The following is a 23118-nucleotide window of genomic DNA, read 5'->3' on the forward strand; positions in this document are numbered from 1 at the left end:
AAATGTGCGCCTGAGCAAGAGACGCACGCCTTAGAAACAGCGCGTTTCTAAGGCAACACCGCATTCACTAGAGGCGCTTTTGTACCGCTTTGAAGCGTTGTACTCGTGGCTCAGTGGTAGCGTCTCCGTCCCACACTCCGGAGACCCTGGTTCGATTCCCACCCAGCCCGTCTTGCAAGAGTTGAGCCAAAGCCACTTCTCCTCTGTCGTGACGTCACGGTGTCACGTGATTTCATGGTCACCGCCGCGCCTGAGGAGCTGGGTTGAGCCCTCGTAATATGCTTCGCATAAAAAAAGATTTTGAACCAGCCGTACCGAGACTCTCTGTGTGGCCCAAGGAAGCTACTGAATTAATTGGATTTCTCGAGCTAATGTGGAAAAATCGTAAAGTACCACTTACACACAACCTACAGATATGATGGCCTCGGCTTGTAATTTGACTATACGAGAAAACATAATTCTGTTACGCGAAAACTCAACGAAACCCCTTTTCCAGTGTTTCACCATTCATAGACAAGCCACGGCGTCCGCCATATTGAGCGTCGGCACCCGAGGGTCTTGGCGACCAAGAGCGGCGCGCCCTGTTCCTTGCATACCTCCAGATGGCGCTCGCCTCCGCCGCATCGCGGGCAACGAAAGAGGCCGCGTTTCTACCAGAAAGCCCGCCTTCGTGCAGAGTGTTCGCGGCCAGCGTTTCCTGGTAAACATTACGCTTACATACGCTAGAGTTACCGGGAAGCTTGAAAAGCAGTCAGGGATCTTCGAATGCTATCGCATTCCACTCTTAAAGGCGAAGCTTAAACCTCCTCCATCGTTTTTATTTGTTCCTTTTTTTTTCTGATTGCGAGTGCGACATACCAGATCTATCAGACAAGTCGACCGAAAAAAGCGCTAACACTCATTATTGCTGGCTATCCTAAGTTACGTCTCAGAGGCACATATGACATACAATATGCTTCACACAAGACGCTTCAGGAACTGCTGCAAACACGTATAACTTGCTATGGCGTGTAAAAGGACAGCAAATGCCGATAAGTTTGCGGGCACACGAACGAACTCATAAAGGATGTCGTTATCAGCAAAATGCTATTGGCTGCATTTGACTGTTGCGCCTACGCAACACAAATTTGCTGGCTTTCCAATTTCGTCTCTCCAACTCCCGACCTTTGCTTCAATGCCTGTTGAGTGGAGACAGCGTCAAAGGTTAGAACGTCGCGTGCAACTAATAAAACCCGCCGTGGACGTAAAGTGTTTTGCAGTACGCGTAGTGGGCAAGTGGGGGGGGGGGGGGCGGCAAGGTAGACTTATCGATTGCACTTTGTCCACTCGAACGTCCGCACATGGTTTCCTGCGCATATGGTTTCCTTAGGGGCTTGCGCAATCACGTGAGATAAGTTCACAAGCACCAGGGCGCGCGAGCGCCAACTGACGCAATTTCTACATAACGCGGACAGACGAAGTGGTTGTTTCCCACTCTCTTTTCTACTTGCTTCTTTTGTGGATACGCCGAAGACCAGGTGGTGCTACAGGTGGGGAGCGATAAGGAACAGTCTAATCGGACATTAAAAGAAGGGAGATTGGCACAGGAAGAGTTATCAGAACTTGTTCAGTGTCCTGCCCTTTAAGAATGGGACGCAGTCCTTCCTTACCGATAACCTATAAACCGGAGCAGAGTTGGCGCCTTCAAAGTCGGTGACGTCACGGTGATTTGTAGCGCGGGGAACTACAGCGTGGCGTCGACGCCCGCCATTGGTTCTGCCTTAACAAGCCCACCGTTTTGATATCGCAGAAGCATACACCACGAATACAGGTTATCTTAATGTCCCTCTTAAATACCTTCATAAAGCCCACATCTACGATATAAATTCGTGTCTGCCTGTAATGACGCAATTTCGGCCACAAGGTGTGACGGGAGGTCAACGCGAGAACTACGTGAAACATGCATCTGCACTGAAGGAAGCAATGAAACGACACACACGGATAAAGAAAAAAAGACGGGGGATAAATTAAGGAATGAATGAAGGAAGGTAGCCATCGCTATCAGCGAATTTTGTTTATTCAATCATAACTCATTCAGGTGCCCACGCGGACAGGTGTCTCAGTCCCGGCCTCTGACGTCAGAGAGGTTTCAAAACGCGATTCAGCCCTCGGCATGGCACAGGCAAGCTGTCGCACACACATATCGACGAGCAGTTGAGAGCTCGCGGCCTTGTTTACTGGCGCAAGATAAAAGAAAGTTGCGAGGGCGTAGAGAGGTGAGAGGAGGGGGGCGCAGTTTTCGGAGAGGGGGAGACGTGTTCTCGTGGAGAGCATGGAAAGTAAGAAGTGGAACAAAACTCTTTTCATGTGGGTCAAAGCGTTATCACAGTCGAGTATACGGAGTGGGGAAGGAAACTGCACTATACGTGTACACGAGCGAATGGCTGTTTCCCCGGTGACGAAGGTCGACACATGAGCTCACCGTATGGGGAGCGCTCTCAAAAAAAGGAGAAGAGTTCCACTTGATCCAGTCGGGCCACGTGGCGGTAGCGAAATGCGTATACGCCCGATCGTCGCGTTGTTTCGTCGAATTCTCGAAGTTCGTGAGGTTTAAGACAGTCCTATCTCGAGAAGCAGGAGGCTTAACACAGTCCTATCTCTAGAAGTAGGAGGCTTAACTCAGTCCTATCTGGAGAAGAAGGTTTAAGAGAATTGAATAGTCGCAGACACTGCAGCTATGCCAACTCGTTGCAGGTAAAGATTCGTCTTCCTTGATCCTGTTCCTTTCTCATTATCTACCGTTCTCGATTTACTGATACCGATGATGAGGTACACAGGCAGAGCACCGCGCAGACCGGAAGTTGCGAAAAAGGAACTTCAAAACAGAACAGCGCGGTTTTGACGGGGACACGCAGGGAGAAACGACACCGACGAACGCTGTCCGTGACACGGACCGCGCTGGTCCATGTCCTTTTTCCCTGCTTGTCTCCGTGAAAACTGCGCTGTTCTGTTTCAAATATGTCTTACCAACTCGCCCAAACGTCTGCTGAAAAAGGAACGTCCCGTTGGAATGGATTCGTTACCTCGTCCGCGCCTTTAACTGCGTGCTACGGCGGTGTGCGTCCGTTGTCCTGCGTCATTAGTTTGATGCAGCGGTGGCGTAGAGGTAGAACACCCGCCTCGCGTGCAAGAGGTCCGTGGTTCGAAACCCGGTGCCGGCAATTTTCCACCGGATTAAAAAAAAAATCCGCGTGTTGATAAAATTGCATAAACAGGCCTGGAGTGTGGCCTGGTCCCGGTGACCAGAACCGGTAACGCACTCCCTCACCAGAGCAAGATTGGCCACCCTGGTGCAGTACTTGGCCACAACCTCCTATATGAACAACACAATCAAACCCCGGTTGTGCTGCGCCAGCCCAAAATCCAACTGTATCGGCCGGGCTAGATGACAGCAGAAGTGGTGCCAGCAGTGTTCCCAGGCATTCTCGCGTCCAAGACTTTATCGAGCCCGAAGTTGCTTATCAGCCTCGGAGCCTTGACGAAAGCCGACGTGTTCGGCGCAACGTTGCCGACGGCTTTTTCGGGTTCCGCCATTTGCTCGTCGACGAATCGAGCGAAACGTACCAGTACGTTTCTTCGTCTGTATGGAGGGAGAGGGGAATGAAAGGAAAGGCAGGAAAGCTAACCGCGTCACAACTTCCGGTTTGCTACCCTGCACTAGGAAAGAGAGGTATAACGCAGAGGAGCAGAGAAGCCACACCATCAGAATGGGCAAACTTCACGGCGCGGAATCTGAAACAAGCTTAAGTGCCCAGTCGTTTGCACAGGCAGTTCCGCCCAAAGGACGCACACCATTTTCTGTGCTGACGATAGGTGAGGCCGTTTTTTGGAGTCTTCTGTGAACGAAATTTTGGTAGCCTGTCGAACGTTCCCCTACTCAAGGGATGCGTGCATAGTCCGCGGGGAAGCGATCGTGTGGCTAATGGAATACGCGTAAAGTTTAAAACTCGGAAGAGGATATGTCTTTACGCGTCTCAGTGTGAATGTATAAACCTGAAATTACCTCTACATCCCAACCACGTCATATTTGGAGCGCTGTAAGCGGTGTTCATGACAGTCTGTTCAAATGACTCAAGGTCGAGGAGGTCTCAGTTAGCGACACGGAAGTTCTCCCACAGCGGAAGAGACATTTAGCTCAATCTGCATAAAAGCTCAATTGAACGTCTGGCCTCTAGCCATCAATCACGAAGAGGCTGGCATTTTTTTTTTCTCTCTCGGGAAGCGTTCAGGTGATAAAGTGCGAACTACAGTAGTACCCTCTCGGCATCGCCTTACTCCGAGAGCTCGCTCCGGCGAAGGGCCGCGCTGCTGGAACACGACAGGCCTCGATCCCGCGACCAATACGCACCCTTCTCGGGGCGCAAAATAGATGCCTAATGCGCCTCCACGAGGAAAAAGAAAATTGCCAGGCTACGCGCGCCGCGTGCCTTATGTTCTTGATTGCAACGCCTTAATGCTACATGATGCAAGGAGAAAGCAAAACGCAGAACCAGAAACATGGCCTCTTTGTCATGTTCTTATAGCTGCATTCGAGCAGCTCTTTAGCTGTCCTCTCTCTCTTTCTATAAGCCAGCCATAGCTTCGGCGGGTCGGTCCACCAAACAGCGCGCGCTCGGCATTCATGCACGCACGTGGGGGCCCCAATCCGCGCAGCCACGCTCGCGAATCGTAATCATGCGCATCTTCAGTCATACGCCAGACGTTCTCCTTGCTGGCCAGTTAGAAGAAACAGAGACGGAGGAAAGATTGGAAGGAGGGTAGGGGGGGGGGGTACGATTTACGCGTTCAGATGTACGAGTAGAAACGATCTTGTACCTCCAGGATCTCCGTTTCGTATAGCTCTCCGACCTGCTCCTTCTTAGTGTACGCACCGCTCGGGTTGCTCCTGCCGTAGCCCTCCTCCGCTCTGGTCACTGTTGCGCCCGCTCGGAAAACACACACACGCACGCACCGCGGACCGAGTCAAAGAGAGAGAAACGGAGAGATACAGACCCCCCGACGTCGGCCGCCGCGACCGGCGCGCAATTAAAGTTATTACTCATATTCAAGTGGCGCATTAAATTTGACCCGCGCGGCTTCGCCGCCGACTGCGATTCCTCTTCGCCTCGGCTCGCTGTTTCCTCTCTCTCTATCTCTCTCTCTCTCTCCATGTTTTTCACCATTCCCTCTCTCTCTGAAAACTTACGCACAGACAGACGGAAAGAGCGCAGAGTGCCTCTGCGGCAGAGTTGCAGTGGTACGTAGCTGTTGAAGCACAGTTCACAGACCTCGCACGGGTGTGTGTGTGTGTGTGTGTTTGTTTCTTTTTCTTGTTTGCGTTGATGGTCCGCCGCGTACCGTACAGGGGCTCGACTCCTCTGTTGGTAGATTCGTTTTTGATTTGCCGGAGAACTTGGCGCCGTTGAGAGAGAGAGAGAGAGAGAGAGAGGGGGAAGAAGCGCGCACTGCCTCACACACCTATCATCCTTCTCTTCTCTAGCTCTTATTTTCATCCTTCTCACTTTCCTTTTTGCCAAGTGTGCAAATTAGCGAATAGCCTATCCTTTTCTGCACCCCCTCACCTATTTCCGATACCCTTGCTCAGCTCTTATCGTTTCGGTCGCCCCGTGGAAGGGAGAGAAAGAAAAGGCTGAAGACAAGCGAGTGCAAAACCAGCCTCACAAGAAGCGCCGAGTTAAAGAAAGAACTCGCGAATCAACGTGCGCAACGCTGCGATAACTCGACGGGCAGCGCCGCAAAACAAATGGAACTCGGGAGTCGTTTTCTCCCCTCGAGTCGAGAATGGCGAGGAAGGAATAAAAGAAGGATGCGAATTGAGAAAGAGAGAGAGAGCGAAGGGTTTGTAGGTATGCACCTCTCGTGCGCGCGCTTGTTGGTATAGTTTTTCGTGCAGTTCCTCCGGTCCACAACCTTATTTTGTTCTTTTTTATTCGTTCTCTTTGTCTTTCTGGTTCGTTTCGGGAGCGTTGCCGCCCGAGGGAGGTCCGTCTGTAGGACGTAATCGCCGCTGGGTAGAAGATACCGACTTGTTTCTGCCCGCTAGTTCGCATTTCGCATTGCCGACTTCCGCCCCCCCCCCTCTCCAGCACCTCCTCTGGGCTTATTCGTCCTGCCCCCGCCAATTAATCCGACTGCGCGTCGTCCGAAAAGTGTAATCGATAGGCCTACAAGCACCTCCATTCCTGATCCATCACACAACGCCTCTCTCGCTTGGCTCGCCTCGCCTAAACGTCTCGCTTCGTTCCTTTTCGTTTCTCTCCGAAAGGTGTGTTTGCTTGGGGGGTGAAGGGGGGGGGGGGGAGAGTGGCCCACGACGACGCCTTCAGTCGAACTAGTCGGAAGAACGTACCGTGTCGAAGCCTTTCTTAAACTACGGCAAAACGAAATAGTAAAAGAAAAGGAAGACATCATTTAGAAGACGAGGGAAAGCGAGAAATGGCCGGATGAAAGTGGCTACAAACGAGCAACATGGAGCGTCGGGGCAAAATACTGCCAGACAATCGGTAAAGCAACCGCGCGCCGTCCAAATGGGGGCGAACCGTGCTTTCTTCGCTTCTTTTCGTTCTTGTCTCAAAACCATCCTGGAATTAGAGAAAAGGGAGAGAGAGAGTGTGTGTGTCGGGGAGGGGGGTGGGGCTGTGGTGGTTGCGCATGTGCGCTGGCCGCCTGCGCACTTGTGTCCTCTTTCCAATTTAGATTTGTTCTTTCTCCTTCTACGGTCACCCTCCTCCCGGCTCTGCCATTTACCCCGGCAAGGTTTTCTTCGCGCGGAGTCGTCTAATTGATGCTGTGCGCGTAGCTGTTTTTCTCTTCGGAGGCGTGGCACTTTTCGAATTTTTTTTTTCCGTTTATGACAGAAGCAGTCCTTTTTTAAACACTCGCCAATGGCGCCCACCCGCAGTATGTAGCGCATTTTTCGCGAGGGAGCAACTTCTGCCGGTCCGAAAGGAAACCTGCGGCGTCGTCTACACTCACAGCGCATCTTAGAAGCAGCGCGAAGACGAACAAGGGACGAGGAGGACAGGACGAGCGCTTGGTTGTCCATTTGCAGTTCCTTCGCGCTGGTCCGAAAATGCATCTGATCCCAAGCGCCAGCTAGAACCCCACTTAATAGAGAGTTTTAGATTAGGGGACGCAAACGGCTTGAGTGCGCAAGAACTAGGGGTCACGGTACTGCGCACGCGCGGACCCCTACGTCTGGATCTGCGCATGCGCAATACCGTCGCCCGTAGTTATTGCGTACGCAAGCCGCTTGCGTCCCCTAACCTAAAACTCTCCAATGTTAACTTGGGTAACAACGCAAACGCTACAGGGTGCGAGGCCTGAATAGTTGGTGTGCCATGTCAGCACAAAAACGCAGCTTGGGACCGGACAGGGCAACAAAGGAAAAGTAAAGGAAAGAAAACAGGTGCGTGGTGCGTGGGTGACAACAAATGGTAGCAACGCAACAGGGTCACGCGACGAGGACAAACGTTGCGCTGCATACCTAGCATTTGCGTTGTTAGGCACGCACCATAGAAAGTCACGACCTGGCCCAATACGTCAAGTTTAATCGTAACGTCGTTCCCGCAGGGTTGATTATAAATATCGGAGGCTAGAGGCCTAATGGTACCGAAGTAATGAGGCCCATTATAAACGATTATAATCGGCCTACGTTTGTAGTTCAGGTGAACGCCTTGCGATGGCAGCGGAGGACGCAGGAAGTGTAGGTAAATATATCGTGGTGGCGCTGTATAGTGTCAACGCAAAACACGTCTACACTGGCTGGTACCGGTGTCCCCCACAATTCCATTCATTACTACCGATACTGCCTGCATCGTGTTCCTCTTCAGAGTTAGACCACCCCGCGTTAGACCACCCCGCTATCATCCGGATTCTCGCATATAGGTGATCGTGGAAGTTTACAGAAGGTAAATTGAAGCAATGAATCCATCACGCGAGGCCATAACCTGTAAGGCGCTGCTGCAGCACGACTGCTTCGTTCTGCTTCTGAGCTCAAGGTCGCGGGTTCGCTTTCCGACCACGGCGGGGGCGTTCCGATGAAGGGCGAAAAGCAGGAACGCTCGTGTACACTGCTTCGTAGATACGCTTAAGACATCCCCGGTTAACCTTATCCGTGGTTAATCTGAAGCGCCTCTCATAGCGCAAGTGTCGCTCTGCGACGTCACATCGCCCACAGACTTTGTGTGCAAAAGTTGTTGCGTGGAAGCACTCCATAGCAATTCGCGAATCTGTAGACGAGACAACGACCTATGCGTTTCTGTGACGTACGGTTCCTTGTCTAAAAACCCTGCCGACCAGAGCGCACCTGTCAGGGCGAAAACAAACTGTGATGAAGTCAAACATCGAGGGAAAAAGACTAATGAGCGAAGTAAAAAAATCGCGGCGATTTCGAGGAAGCGATTGCCGCTGCCGCCACGGGCGGTGTCATCGTTCGCTCTACGAACGAACGACGAGCTCAACGAACGAGGTGAAGCTCTCGTTAAAGAAAAAAGGGGGAGGATGAGGAGGAGTGAACGGAGAACGAGAGAGAAAAGAACGATGCCTTGTGCACGCCAGAGGCAAGCAACGCGGAGGCCAACACTGCCAGCAGAAGCAACAGCAGACAGAAAGCAGTCGGTGGTGGCGGGGTCAGAGAAGGGAACGGATTACGAATCTAAACGCTCGGGCAAGGCCGACCAGTACGCGCAAGAGACGCACGAACGCACGAAAAGAAAAAAGAAAGACAACAAGCGGAGAAGAAGCAGAAACGCAGCGGAGAATCCGAGACGCCGCGCAGGGTGCGGGAGGATGGAAGGAGTGTGGAGTACGGGAGAAGCCCTTGCTCGTGTTCGCCGCACGCACAGTCGGCACCGAAAGGGTTGTGCTCGCGACGTTAATTGCCGCCGATTACGGGTTGCAGCGAAGCGAGCGGGACGACGACGGCGGCGGCGCGTTTTCAGAGGCAGGAGAAGGCACAAACTCGCGCGAGTTTGTGTACGTGTGTTGCGTTCTCTCGGGGCCAAACTCGAAGACCCCCCCTCCCTTCGCACTCCCTACTGACCTCTCCTCCACTCTTACCCTCTCAACGCGCCCTGTTGAATAGTACTCTTCCAAATGCCACTGAGACGTGCTTCGTTCCGTTTCTGCTCCTTCTTGTAACCCCTGAGCCCTCGTTCACTTGACTGCTTTGCTCCATTATAGCTCCTTATACAAATCGCAGCTGAATTCCTCCGAAAAAAAAAAAAATGAGGTATCCTGGGGCTATACACGGGCAGTTTCCTTCGGCTCGGTGCCTCTCAAGAAAGAAAGCGGCATAAAGTGGCCCAGCGACAATTGCGAGGCGTTCATTTCGTCGCGTGTCTGTCCCCCTCCCGAGGAGCGCCCCCCCCCCCCCCCAAAAAAAAAAAAACCTGAGGCAAGTGTCATTGCCTGCTACGCGCAGTGGGTGTATTCAATGTAGCCGCGTCCTACACACAGCGAGCTCGTATGTCGCCCGAGGCGGCGCAGCCGTCGAAGCGCGACAACTGGACCCGTCGGGCGACGAGCGAGCGTGTTTGTGTGCCTAGTTTCGGGGGTGATTTGGGAAGAATGGGCTGCGAATGCGTATTGTTTCAGGTTACGGCGCTGTTAACGTGGTGGGCAGTCGCGATAACGAAGGCGCAGTTATGCCTGAACGACGCCGGAACTGGTTGTACGCCGCGGCCTTTCCCTCGAGACGTTTACACGTGTTCCCGCTAGGAAGGTCCGAGCGTGCTGCCGTGTCTGCGGAATGGCGTTTCTCGCGGGAGGCCTTTTTCCGGCGAAGCTGCATGTGTGGCTAGGTTCTGGGGAAGAGAGAAAACAAGGATAGGAAAGGCAGGGAGGTCAACCAGAACAGCATCCGGTTTGCTACCCTACACTGCGGGTGGGGGAAAGGGGAATAGAAAGAGGAAGAAAGGGAGAGAGTAAGCACTGAACAATTGCGCGCGTCTATCGAGCCGCGCAGATGGAGAATTTCTCCCCAAACGTGGGCCGATCACGAAGATAGTCAAATACCGGGCCGGACCGCGGCGGAGGTGAAGCAGGCTTTAAGCACTCCGCCAACTTGCAAACATAACTTTGAAATCTTAGGGTCAAATACAACGCGCTACAGGTATTCAGCTGATAAAAGCAGATACTACAGTTTGGCTTGCGTCGGCCATGTCTACGTTCGCACCACCCTCTCATTGTCGGCGTTCCAAGCGCTTCCCTTTCGTTCCCCTACCCCGTGGTGGCGGTCCCGTAAGCGTGCTACCTGCCAGGACCGCGAGGCGGGAAAAAAAAATGCGAACCGTCGATGTGGCTCCGATCCCGCAAACTCGGAAAAAACGGGAGCAACGGCCAAGTTTCATGGGGAGTTTGTGGAGAACCAATTTTGTGTGGCCTGTGTTATGCGTGACCACTTGTGGTTTTTGAGTGACCTCAAAACCATTGCTGCACTGCGGGACGTCGACCAACGCTCGATCGCCTTGGCTACGGTGAAGCAGTGCGTGCCCTCGGAGTGCGATGAGGTGCACGTATGTTCTACGTGCCGGGATTCGATATTAAAAGGCGTCGTACCTCGTTTTGCAACAATACACGGGTATGTACACCTCCCCGGTGCCTCATCATCTTCCGAGTTTCAACATCGTGGAGGAGCGACCAGTCGCGCCTCGCCTGCCATTTACGAGCGTATGGCGTTTGAAGCACGGCAATGGACAGTTCGCCATTAAGGGGCCCACATACACGGACAGCTTCGCTGGTCATCCACCTTCGAAGAGTGGAATGGCACTGTGTTTCTTTGTTTTAAGCGAATCGCTCTCTTTGGCTCTTTGACCCGTCTTTAAGGTGGTGGGCAGCGGTCGGAGCTGCACCGCCGGTGTACAAGATGGCGCCGAAGCAACGTGCGCGAGCTCTAGAGCAACGGAGTTGCGAGCAGCACATTCGAGGCCGAACGCCTACTACTGCAGCTCTTTGAGACACGAGTGCCCTCTACGCAGCTATTCTACCGGTATACACATGCGCCCGTTAATGGCTCCATCACCCGCAGAATTACGCGATGAAACAAAAAAAAAATGGCCAGGCTTAGCTTGATTAAGCCAAGAATGCGTTGCATATTGCGCGAGTTGGGGCCCAGCTTTTCCTCCGGCTGTCGTGACGTCACGTTACGTGGTTTCGCTAAAGGTCAATTGGTGGCTGCCCGGCCGCGCCCAAGGGCTGAACTGAGTGATTGCAATATGCAACGCATAAAAATAGAAGCAACTTAATAACAAACATAGCAAACTTAAAAGAGAATAGACCCACATATGAGACGCGCAGCAATGAACAATGGCTCATACCCTCAGTGGTGGCTGCCCGGCGGCGCCCAAGGGCTGAACTGAGTGATTGCAATATGCAACGCATAAAAAGCGCTACCTAAACTTTCTCGCTGCAAGAAATACACGTCGTCGTCGTCTTCGATGGTTTGTGCACAATTTATTTTTCGTCTCGTTAGTCTTCAGCGTGACAATTCACTTTAATTATTTCATTTTAATAATCCGGAGTCGCACGCCGGTAGGTTGCCGAACCTGCCTACGCCATTCAAGTCTCTTGCCGGGTTCACCCCAAACGCTATCAAAGAGAAGGCCAGTTCGAACCTGCATACAGCACTTACCCCGACGCAATTGAGGCCGCATCGCTTTTCACTGAACAGCTGCCGCGCCAATTTGCTTCGCGAAGGATATATTGCGAGAATTGTGGAAAGGCGATGGAAGATACTGCGCGCGATGAGAAATTTCCACGTGTCAAGCACCGGCGGCCTCGACTTTCCTTTTCTTGTTTTTTTTTTCTTTCTCTCTCTGGGCCGGTCGCCCACTATCTCTTTATTGTATTTGCGACCCTCAACTTTTAGCGTTATCTCTCATTTTGAAATACCGGAGCTGGTGAAACCGCACCAGCGATTAACCGCCTCCGCGTGGGCCGCTGCTGTCCGCGGTGTTCGCGAATTCTTAGAATCATGCGCACTTCTAGTCCGTGTGGACACGAAAGCAGCTGCAGCAAGCAGCAGCAGCACTTGAGGCCGCAGCTACGAAGGCTGAGCACTTCGAAGACAACGGAAGCGAAGAAGAAGAAAAAAGAAAGAAAAAAAGTGTCGTCCCTCCTGTCGACAGGCTCTAAAATCTTCCCTCGAGTCGCCATCGATAGTTGCCTATCGCGAACTACTTTAAACGATAGCGATAAACTGGCAGCCGAAAACTTTATCGTTTCTTTATCGTCACCGCACAGCCCCGCCAACGCGTCTCCGGGTCGATAAGTGGACGAAAGGTTTCGCGGAATGGGGACAATTTCAACGCTTGCGAAGAAAGAAAAGAAAGAGTGAGCGGCGGCCGATATCAGTTTGCGCCTGGAATTCATTGCACGCGCATAATTGCGATCGATAAACTTACTAAATAACTGCATCTCTTTTTCGCCACGTGGCCTCGGCATTGGCCAACTGCGAGGGTTTCAGCATCGCAACAAGAGGAGCCGTGGACGAGATCCGATTGGGTTACGAGGAGGGGAGGAGGGTAAGGGAGGGGGAGGGAACTGGAGGATGCGGCTCGGCGCTACCCGAGTACACAGAGCTTAATTGCGTGCGGCCTGTAGCGTTTACAGTTTGGCTTCATTTTAATTTGTGCGAATGTCAGCGAAGTCCTTTTTACAGATATCGGCCGCTTCCCACTCACCCCCACCACCACCACCACCTCCCCCTTTCTGCCACAAGTGTTACGCTTATCTCCCGCAGCGAGTAAAATGATGTCAGAAACATTCCAACCAAATGAAAGTCCCTGGTTTCTCATCGGCCATTTAATCACGCCACCTAAAGTATGTGCATGATATGTGCGAGATATGCCAACGGTCACCCCCTGTGGAGTTGCACATTTAAACCAAGTTTCACTGAGAAATCGTTTTGCGAGAATTTACTTTCTTTTTTTTTCGGCGACACGATGTAAGCTCTGGGCACACGACATTATGTTTTTCATTTTCTGTGCTGTACCCCGCCCCTGTAACGGCCTCTGGGCCAATAATATGACTAAATAAAAAAAAAACAATGGTTTGTTGAAAACGCAGGGCTATCTGTCGGGGCTCTTACGGATATGCGACCTGCATTGGCTTTTGTACACCTGTTATCGACTGCCTGTGGGCTATGGCAGTCTCTATAAAGGTGCGTGAATAGATTATACGAACAATAGTAGGGAAGCCTCGAGGTACAGATGTCTATTGTAAATAAAAGTACATTAGTATCAAAATAATTAATGCTTTTTCTATGAAACCATTGTTTGCGTATTTGCTATAGTGCAAGCCGAATGGCCACGATCATTGTTCGTGCTCGGTCGTCGATGGCACGCTGACCCCTCCCCCCCCCCCCCCCAAAAAAAAAAATTTTTTTTTTGGACAGTATGCCTAGACTATATACGTTTTCTTTCGAAGCGGAGGAGGAGGCGGAAAGAAAGAGAATGCATGGTTGTTAACCAGATATGCGTCTGGTTCGCCACCTTACACCGGGTGACGGGAAAGGGGGAATCGAAAAATGAGATAGAGGAAGGGGTGGATTGGGGGGGGGGGTGAAGGAAAGACGCGGTGAGTTTGATCACGCACACGTGTGGCCTCAGCAAGGAGTCATTAGAGCCTTTATTGACAGCCTCTGAACTATATATAACGTTAAACTTCTTGTCGGCTAATGTCCATAACAGTTCATGCGGAAATCTGTAGACAACGATAAAAGGAAGCAAGTATGCTTGTTGGGTTCCTTTCTTTATATACAGGCATATAGATATGCTTTGATTAGGGTACGATGGCGGCTTCCGTACTCGAGAATCAAAAGCATGCGCCACGGCATTTGCTGGGACTCAAACGGCTTCCGCACGTAAGGGGAACGGAAGCTTCTTACCTCCATTAATTTTTAAGATTTCTATTAAATAGGCCCTTTCAGCCAAATGATAGAAGGCAAAGCTGTCAACGATGAACGTGCTGGCAATATACAGGATGTCCCTGCTAACTTCAGCCAGAATTTGAAGATATGCCGATGCGCTCTAAGACTACGCGACCAAATGGATGTTGTGGACTAATGTAAAGAGTAAGTCACACTATTCTTTGTAGTCTGCGTAATTGAATAACTAGTCAAGGTTGATTATCCAACTTCGCAAGCCAAGTATTTTTGGTATTTTTACGTGGTATTCTTTTTTCGCGGGCATCTGCAGTAAGCAGGAAAACACTAACACCTAATAGATATAACGTTAGAACATGTTTAATCGGACGTTTTCCAAGCCGTTGTACAACTTTCTAATTGGAACTTTTCGGCTAGCTTTCGTTGCTTCAGAAGTTCGTTAATTAATCTCGACTAATTACGCAATTAAGCAGAACAAGATAAAAAAAACTAACGTCACTTACGCCATACAATAGCCAGCAACATGCATTTGGTCGCGCAGCCTTAGAGTGCATCGTCATATTTTTAGACTCTGGCTAAAGTTAGCTGGGACACCCCGTATAGGCTGTCCAAGTTCGGCTTTTAAGAAACGCATCGAAGTGAACTTATAGGTGAACGCCTTTCAGTCAAAGCGGTCTACAAAACGTCTGTGCACACTCTGTAGACTTTCTAATTCCTCATGAGCGACCCACGGGAGTGACTACAGGTGAGCCGAATGGCGCCGTGGATCCCGGCACTATAGCTGAGTCTCGTACCGGGGAACCAGTTACGCTCCAAATTAGGAGCGATCGAGGAAAGCGTGCGAGAATGCGAATCGCCGACCGGTGAGCACGCAGCCTTATTCATTCACGGCAGGAAAGCGGTCACTCGCCGTGGCCATCTCTCCTGCGTGCGTGCTGTAAAGACGAGCTCGTACAAGAAGTCCCATTCACGGCACGCCTGCCTTATCGGCCTCGTTGGTCATAAACGGCCCTAGAATATATTACTAGAGGTAACTTTTGTGGTGGTGTCTAGGGGAACCGCGTGTATGTATGGTTGTGCGGCCAGCAAAGGAATATCGGTAATTACGTGGAATTGTTTGAACCTCGTCCGTGTGGCTTCAAACGACTTTGTAAATCTGTCATCTTCAACAATACGTTTGAATCAGAAACAAAGCGATTAGCAAATGTTTATGAATGTGCGCAATGATTTCTGGCGCAGACCTTTGTAAATAAAGAAAATACGGTTACTAGGAACTTCATAAATATATCGCGGCGCAATAAATAACGCCAAAAGAATGTTTCGAAGCCCCGCCAGCACTAAGACTAGACAAATGCACGCGCTAGTCACCGTTCCCACGGTACAGTTGAACAACCAGGGCGCCAGAGTTTCCTCCAAGTAGCTTCTGAAGGAAAAAACTATGCGCCAGGTAACACGGCCTCCAAAATCAAGCGACGCGTGCCGTGGTTATTGCGCGCGTAGCGTGGATCTCAGAGGCCACGTTCCGGATAATCCACGCAAATCACGCCGCGCGGGAGATCACTGGCGGGGCTGCGTGCGGTACACCCGATGACCGCGTCTGCGGGCAGCCCGACTGCAGGGTTCGGTTAATCTAGCCTAACGCGAGCGAAGCGTGTGGAGGAACCGCGAATGCAGTTAAAGCCAACCTGACTTAACAAGTATACGGCGAGAGAGAGAAAGAGAGAGAGAGAGAGAGAGAGAGAGAGAGACAAAAGCAAGAAGCTTGCCATCTAAGTAACCGAGGGACAAGCGAAACGAAGCGAAGCGAAGCAACGAAGCAGGTGACGCAGCGGTCCAAACGCGCGCCCAGCCTGCATCTGCACGCCATACACGTTAGGAATGAAGAGCGTTGCCGCGGCATGGCCGGCACACCTTCCGATGCGTCGTACCCCTCCCTATTGCGAAGTCGTTCCCTGCATTTATACAATGGCTTTCTTTCGTTCCACAGCCCTTCACAATACAACCGCCTCGGCGTGCCTTCTCATCTCCCTCTCTTTCAATTCACTCTTAGTTTGTGTTAGTTCGCATTTTCGTAAGTTGCTGGCTTGTTGTGCTGTCCGTCGATCTCCGCGCCAGCGATAGCGCTCGAAACGCCCTCCCCTGTGAGTCCTCGGTCATCTTCCAGTCTCGGCGCGTACACGCCTGCCGCTTCATCTCGGTAATTCTCGTTCTGCATTCTTTTAAGTTGCATTGAAAGATGAGACGGTTCAAAGAGAGGAACAGAAATAAAGAACATTCCTAGGAGAGAAAATAAGAAAAGCAAGGGGGGATGGGGGCTGGAATGGGCGGCGAAATGGCAGATACGTCCACAGAGAGAGAGAGAGAGAGAGAGAGAGAGAGACTCGCCTCTCTCTCCGGAGCATGCAGTTTGGGAGAGAATGAATATAAACGGCTTTGCCAATGAAATGCGTGGTGGAGTCCGCGGGAGTGTAGAGTGGGAGATGCCCGAAGCTGATCCGATGAAAACAGACGAAGAAAAAGGAAGCAATAAGAAAACCGGGTGGGTCGCCTTTTGGGGAGGTTATAACCCGAACCTAACCTGTATTTAACAGAGGCACTGATGGCGGCGAGGGGGTTGACGAAGTGAGAGAGGCGGGAAAGGAATCGAATGTGTATGGTGGCGCGTACAGTATATACGGGCGAGATCTGGTGCTGGTGCCAGCTAGAAAAAAAGAAAGAAAGAAAGGATGAGATACAACAACAACAACAGTTAAAAAAACAAGCGCACCTCAAGGAGGCGCTCGAGACGTCAGAGTTCGTCGGCGGCGCGTCGTGGCATTTCGCGCTCGCCGCCGAATCATCTCGCAAAACAAAACGACCGAACGAAGTTGTTGAAGGAACGCAAAACGCGGAGAGGGTGCGTTGGGCGGGGAGGGGGAGGGCGGTACGACGGTGGGAGTGAAACAAAAAATGAAAAAAGGCTAACAGAGATGGCGTGGCGAGCTTTGCGAGGACAACGAGTGAGAGAGAGATAGAGAGAGAGAGAGGAGGGGTGCACCGAGAGAAAGGAAAAGGAAAGATGGAAGAAGGGAGACGGGCATCCCTTCCTAATCGCGACAAATTACACGCTTACGCCACACGGGGCTCCATCAAAAACGAACGTCTGAGCGCCGACACGGCGGCGGAGAAATCGTAAAGTTGGCCTTCCCCGAGAGTTCGTTGGCAGGTGTACACCGACCGACCGACCGAGTGTGTGTGTGTGTGTGTGTTGGGAGAACCTGAGAAGCAGAGATAAAACAACGCGGACGAGAGTATTGAGAATTGAAGGGCGGACGAAAACTTTCGCGCAGAGAGCGAGAGAGTGAGAGAAAAAGAATAAAGAAAGAACCGTCTCGATGTGTTCGATGGAGTCTCGCGTCTCACGGTTTAGAAGGAGTGGCCGCGATTGAAAAATAATATGTTTTCAGAAGACGGCGCAAGGTGAAGGTCCGCGATTCTTCGTGCGCACTACGTGTGTCCCGTGGTCCTTTTGGTGAAGCTCGCTTTTTAAAACGGCGCAATGAAATATCGATTAATGTAGTGACCGCGAATCATGTGTCCCTTGAGTATGTTTAGGACCTACGGAATCGGCTGGTAGAATCAATTGCTGAGTTATGCACCTGACCATGATGACATTTGGTGAGCTTCTTTTGAAGACCTCGAGTTTCAGTTCACTTCCATCGCAGGTCTTCCACCACAGGTATTTAAATTCATTTGGAGAAACACCTGGTCTATGTTCAAGACATCGTAACGACACTGTTCCATCTTCGCTTTAAGAGGGAAAGAAGCCGACTTTAAGAGTGATACGGGCATCCATTGACGAAAAAACTGAGTCTACAGTCCTTGGATATATTTTTGGTGAAGTGTAGATTAGTTCTGATATCGTTGAATTTCCGGTGGGAATCGGCATTATTAAACAAGGAAACAAAGAAATGGAAGTTGGCGGACAGCACCTGCTTAGAGGCGTTCCTCTCATTGTCATTGATGTCATGATGTCTCATGATGTCATTGATGACATCAAAGGTCCTGACCGCGCTTGCTGAGGTCGTTCAACCGCTCCGAAATGTTTCCGCATGCGGTTCGTAACTACTGTACCATGCACGGAATCGATTACGACTCCCTGAATTACGTATCACTTTCTTTAGAACGAGGAGGGAAATGTGTGCAACGCTTCAGCAGTTACGTCAAGTTGTCGCGCAGTGCCACGGGTGTGTGTGCTTGTGTATAACTGCTGAAATCTCCAACGGAAACAATGCATTACCTGGCGACTGATAGCTATCGTTCCTTCGTGAAAAGTCCTGCGAAATTAAATGGAGCCGAAACCACAGACGACCACTCTCAATGCAAGCGAATAGAACGAACGAACGAACGAACGAACGAACGAACGAACGAACGAACGAACGAACGAACGAACGAACGAACGAACGAACGAACGAACGAACGAACGAACGAACAAACGAACGAACGAACGAACGAACGAACAAACGAACGAGCGAGCGAGCGAACGAACGAACGAACGAACGAACGAACGAACGAACGAACGAACGAACGAACGAACGAACGAACGAACGAACGAACGAACGAACGAACGAACGAACGAACGAACGAACGAACGGTTTTCCTTTTCGAGTCGGACCGTCGACCAACCACGCAAACGTGCGAAAGAGGCAGATGAGGCTATTCGCTTTAACAGGAAAGGCAAGAAAGAAACGCCAGCTATACAACAAGCGACAGCATGTGCTGATCTACATTTAAAATAAAAAGTTAATTATAGAACGCCACGTAGAAGCGAAGGGCCCCGATTTTGTTTAATGAATGCGACGCGCACACCAAGACACCGTAGCGCCAGACGGGGACAACCACACAACGTTCGCTGAACCGTAAGAACGTCCAAAATGTACGCGTAGGTATACGGGGAAACGCCGCGAAGATTTCGGTCGAAATGGGGCCATGCCTCTAGGTGCGCGCCATAAATTTTGCCACTTTCAATTTCCCTTTGGGCGTTTCGCTTTTCTTTCTTCCTTTGCTGCCGCCATCTCTCATTTCGGCGTCGTCCTTGCCTCTACAGGCGTGCCACCTAAACACCGCAGGCTGTCATCTAACCCCGCATGATAGCAAATAAAATGCAGATCGAGGCGATCAGAATGCCGACCCGTGTAATAAGTGAGGACACGATCAAAGACAATTACGATGTTGAGGTGGAAGAAGGGAAAAGGAAAGCGCGACAAAAAGAAACAAAGCTGACGAACCCGCAAGCGGTGCTAGACAGGGGGAGGGCAGGCGACAAATGTTTCTTTTTTTTTTCTTTTCAAAGCGGCGATCAGCAGTTGTCCTGAATTCGGACAGCCATTAAAGTCTAATTATGCGTTTACGATTGGGACGCGATTAGGCCGTCGACTCGAGACGCTCAACGTATTTTCCTCTCTCTCTCTCTCTTTCTCCCTTTCCCCGTTTCCGTTTTCCTTCACCTATTTTCAGTTTGGCTCCTCTTTCTCGAGCCGGCGGTTTTCTCTTGTGGCGTTCTCGGTCGCGTACCGTCAATTATGCCTACATTTCATGCCGCGCTTTATTTGTTTTCTGCCGCTTTCTTTGCTCTCTCGGACTTCGCAGGTGTATGCCCACGCGGCATTCTCACATTTCTTTTTCTTTTTCCTTAACGCTGAATCATCGATATCTCTGTACTACCAGGTCGGCCAATTCAACGCCTCGAAGGCGTCATCCACAGTGCGTGCAGATGCTGGCGCAAAGATTGCGAGCCCGTTATGGTTTCCCGTCCATTGCTGCATTATCGGTGCCGCGGCCGCTGAGTTGTGCTGGTGTGGCCGATACGCAGTTGCGGCATACAGTCGGTTCGGTCAGAGGCGCTAACCGCTACTAGATTATACGGGGTGTTTCACGTAACTTGTGTATCTACCGGGTGGGTGGTAGATACGCCTATGGTTCAAGTCACGTGAAACAGCCCGTATTGTGCTTCGCTTCTCCAGAGATTTGTCTCGGGCTCTGATGTGTGTTTTCACTCCCTGTTACATTGCATAGACAGAGAGAGAGAGAGAGAGAGAGAGAGAGAGAGAGAGAGAGAGAGAGAGAAGGGAAAAGGAAAGACAGGGAGGTTAGCCAGTTTGAGTCCAGTTTGCTGCCCTACACATGGGGAGGGGGAACGGGGAGTTAAAGAGGGGGGGGGGGGGAGAGAAAACGTGTCTATACCGCACTTTCACATGCACGGATATATGTGTCTGTTGCACCTTGCTCATGCTGACTCTCTCAACCGTTCATTAAAAAAAAGACGATTTAGAAAAAAAAACGACACACTCAAAATAGAGAGAGAGAAAGAAGTTTAATGTCACGAAATGCCGAGAGGTCGGCCTGAGGTATATTCCTCTAGCCAGCTACTCGGCATTGGGGGAAGGGGAAGAGGGAAAGAAAGAAGGAAGAAAGAGGTGCATGATGGGTGACGATGACGATAGAAGGAAGATGTAGAACATATGGCAAGCAGTTTGGCATGCTCAAAGTCTGCAGTCCAGGCCCGTAATTTTTAAAAAGTTCAGTAATGCCTTGATGGCCTTGAAACTAGACTGAGCGTCTGGCCAAGAGCCTAAAATAACATCCTCCGACAACGGTGCGCTGTCGAGACGCTTAAGGTCCTTGACCAACCTATCACGCTCTTCCACAAACTTAGGGCAGTCACAAAGCACATGACCTATAGTCTCAGTCACATTGCACACTTCACAGTGTGGAGACTCGGTGCGTCGCATGAGGTGCACGTATCCGCGCGTAAACGCTACCCCCAGCCTTAGTCTGTGCAGAAGACTGGCACAGCTTCGTTGAATTTTTGGTGGTAGCCTAAAATTCATGGTGGGGTCCAATCTCTGGAGTCGTCTGTGGCGATTATCCGGATTGTCCCAGTGCTTTGCTGTCAATTTTCGGATGACACTGGAGAGGAGACAGTTGGCGTCCGCTCTTGAAAAAGGAATTGAAAGCAGCGACTCTCGTTCGTCGAGTGCTTTCTTCGCTTCGGCGTCGGCCAGTTCGTTGCCCTGTATACCACAGTGACTAGGGATCCACTGAAATGTGATGTGGTGGCCGTTTTCTTGCGCTAAAGTGTAGAGCTCGGCCTTTTGGCTAAGATCAAAGTGTAGTACACTCAAAATAATCTGGGCTGAGGTCTGCGCCCTTCCAACTCCTTCCGCTTTGCGAACCGTGTTCTGCGCTTAATTTGCGATCGAAAAACGCGGACTGCTCGACGCTGAAAGACAGGCGGGCGCCGATCGACAACTTCTCCGAAACAATGAATGGCCCGCAGAAGACCGCGTGCACCTATACATAGTGTGACCTGTGTTTTACTCTTAACAACCTTAAAACGAGCCTCTCGGCTTACCGTTGCTTTAATCTTGCCTATATTTCACAACAAGACTGCGCTGTTTGGGCCTCGTCTTCAAATTAGAGTCGGCATCGTTGTTTTTCCGATTTGTATGGACTTGCAGCTGCCGACAAGCGGTGATATTGGTACACGTCTGTACAAGAGCTCGCTTTTCTATGCCAAGATGACCACATATGGGTTTCTTTTCTATTCTGCACAAATTGGGCAAGAAGACAATATTATATATGCAACATTTTAAGCGGAAAGGAAGCGTCAAGTAACGCAGAATCGGCTTCTAAAGTTGTTAGACTAAAACGCTAGATCAATGCATATGCCGTTGACTAAAATTCGCACTCGTTGTTTTTTTATTGTCTTTTTTCCTCCTAAAGCAAGACATGTTCAAGACCTTCGTTCTCGCAAATCACACCTCTCTGTGCCACGAATGTTTTTGCTGGAGCGCTTCAGCCAGGAGCCAAACACGCGCTTTCGTTCCTTGCCTCCGGCTTGTGCGTGACGTCACAGTCACTGTCCCATTCGCTTCCGAGGATCCGGGACCACGCACCTCGCTGTACCACATATTTCCCAATAATTATGTGCAGTGCGTACAGAATGCGCGGTCAGCGACGGTCCGCTCGGTAGTATCCAACTACAGCTCGTCGGATCGACATCTCAATACAGGCTATACTACTCCAGAAGTGCTGGTGTATTAATACAGTTCGGGAAACTGTGTTTATTCGTTTTACACGCTAGTAAGGTGCATCAGTTTGGCAGTCGAGCGGTCTTTCGGGCGGGACAGGAAAACGCGCGCTCGGTGTGTTCGTCGCACGTGTGCCATCTATGCCCCACTGCTTCGAACTAACGGTTGCGCGGCGTATGAACGCGTCCCATTCATGAGGCGGGCTCTCGTTCAAGAAAACCCTTGCGTGAAGTGCAGAAGAGAGCCCGTCAGGGAGAAACGCTCCTATTCAAACGAAAAGAAGACGGTAAGCAAAACAAAGAACCACAAGTTACATAAAGCTACAGGAGAATCTTACATCAAAAAGCTCTTATTCAAACGACAAAGAAAAAGGAGGTATCTAAATAAAACGAGAGGATACGTACATAGGAAAGACTCGAATAACAAAGGCGGAGCGAGAGAAGGGAGGGGGGGGGGAGGTGACGGCGATGAAATGCGAATAAGTTAGACTTAATATCGCCGTAAACAAAACCTGCTTCCCACCGGGCCACTTCACAAGGGGTATACGCGAATGCGACGACGGCATATTCTTTTCAAGAGAGATGCGCTTGAGTGTGAGGCGCTTGGAGAAGAAAAGAAGAAAAAGAAGAAAGAAAGAAACCGCACAGAGGATTCAGGCGAACAACGGCGGGCGAAAAGGCATACACCGCGAGAGAACGGGACGAAATACAGTATGTAAAACTCGGTTGAATCATGGCGCGCGCAGCCAAGGATGGATGAAATTCGCTACTAGCGGGCAGAAATTCGCCACTAGCGCGAAGAAATGCGCGCGGCGGCTTTGTCGGCGGCGCCTTCTTCCTCCCGCCGGCGAGGAATGAGTGATGGAGGATTCTGCGTTGCCGATTCACTTAACATGCGAACATGCGTGCTGTATGCGCACCGCGCTCGGGCGCTCGCGGCGCTGGGCTCGCGTGATGAACGCTCATCATCTGCGAAGAAAGCCCGAGCAGTCGGCGGGCGCCGTTCCAGAATGCGCGCGGTTGCGAATACTCTTTATACGTATCGCGAAGATCGTAATATAAGCACCCCTTTTCGAGTCCTTTCGAGTCCGCGCGTACGCGCTTGTGTGTGCGTACGGAATAT

The 23118-nt window shown here is 50.9% G+C and overlaps 1 protein-coding gene and 1 pseudogene across 1 annotated transcript in view; one reads left to right on the forward strand and one right to left on the reverse strand.

The window, feature by feature from the left end:
- The window catches only part of LOC135906459 (uncharacterized), a 71179-nt gene that overhangs the window by 13732 nt on the left and 34329 nt on the right, over window positions 1-23118 (forward strand). The window lies entirely within an intron of this gene.
- On the reverse strand, window positions 10023-10202 carry LOC135906564 (U2 spliceosomal RNA; annotated as a pseudogene).

Source organism: Dermacentor albipictus, chromosome 9 (assembly GCF_038994185.2).
Source record: "Dermacentor albipictus isolate Rhodes 1998 colony chromosome 9, USDA_Dalb.pri_finalv2, whole genome shotgun sequence".
NCBI classification, from domain to species: domain Eukaryota; kingdom Metazoa; phylum Arthropoda; class Arachnida; order Ixodida; family Ixodidae; genus Dermacentor; species Dermacentor albipictus.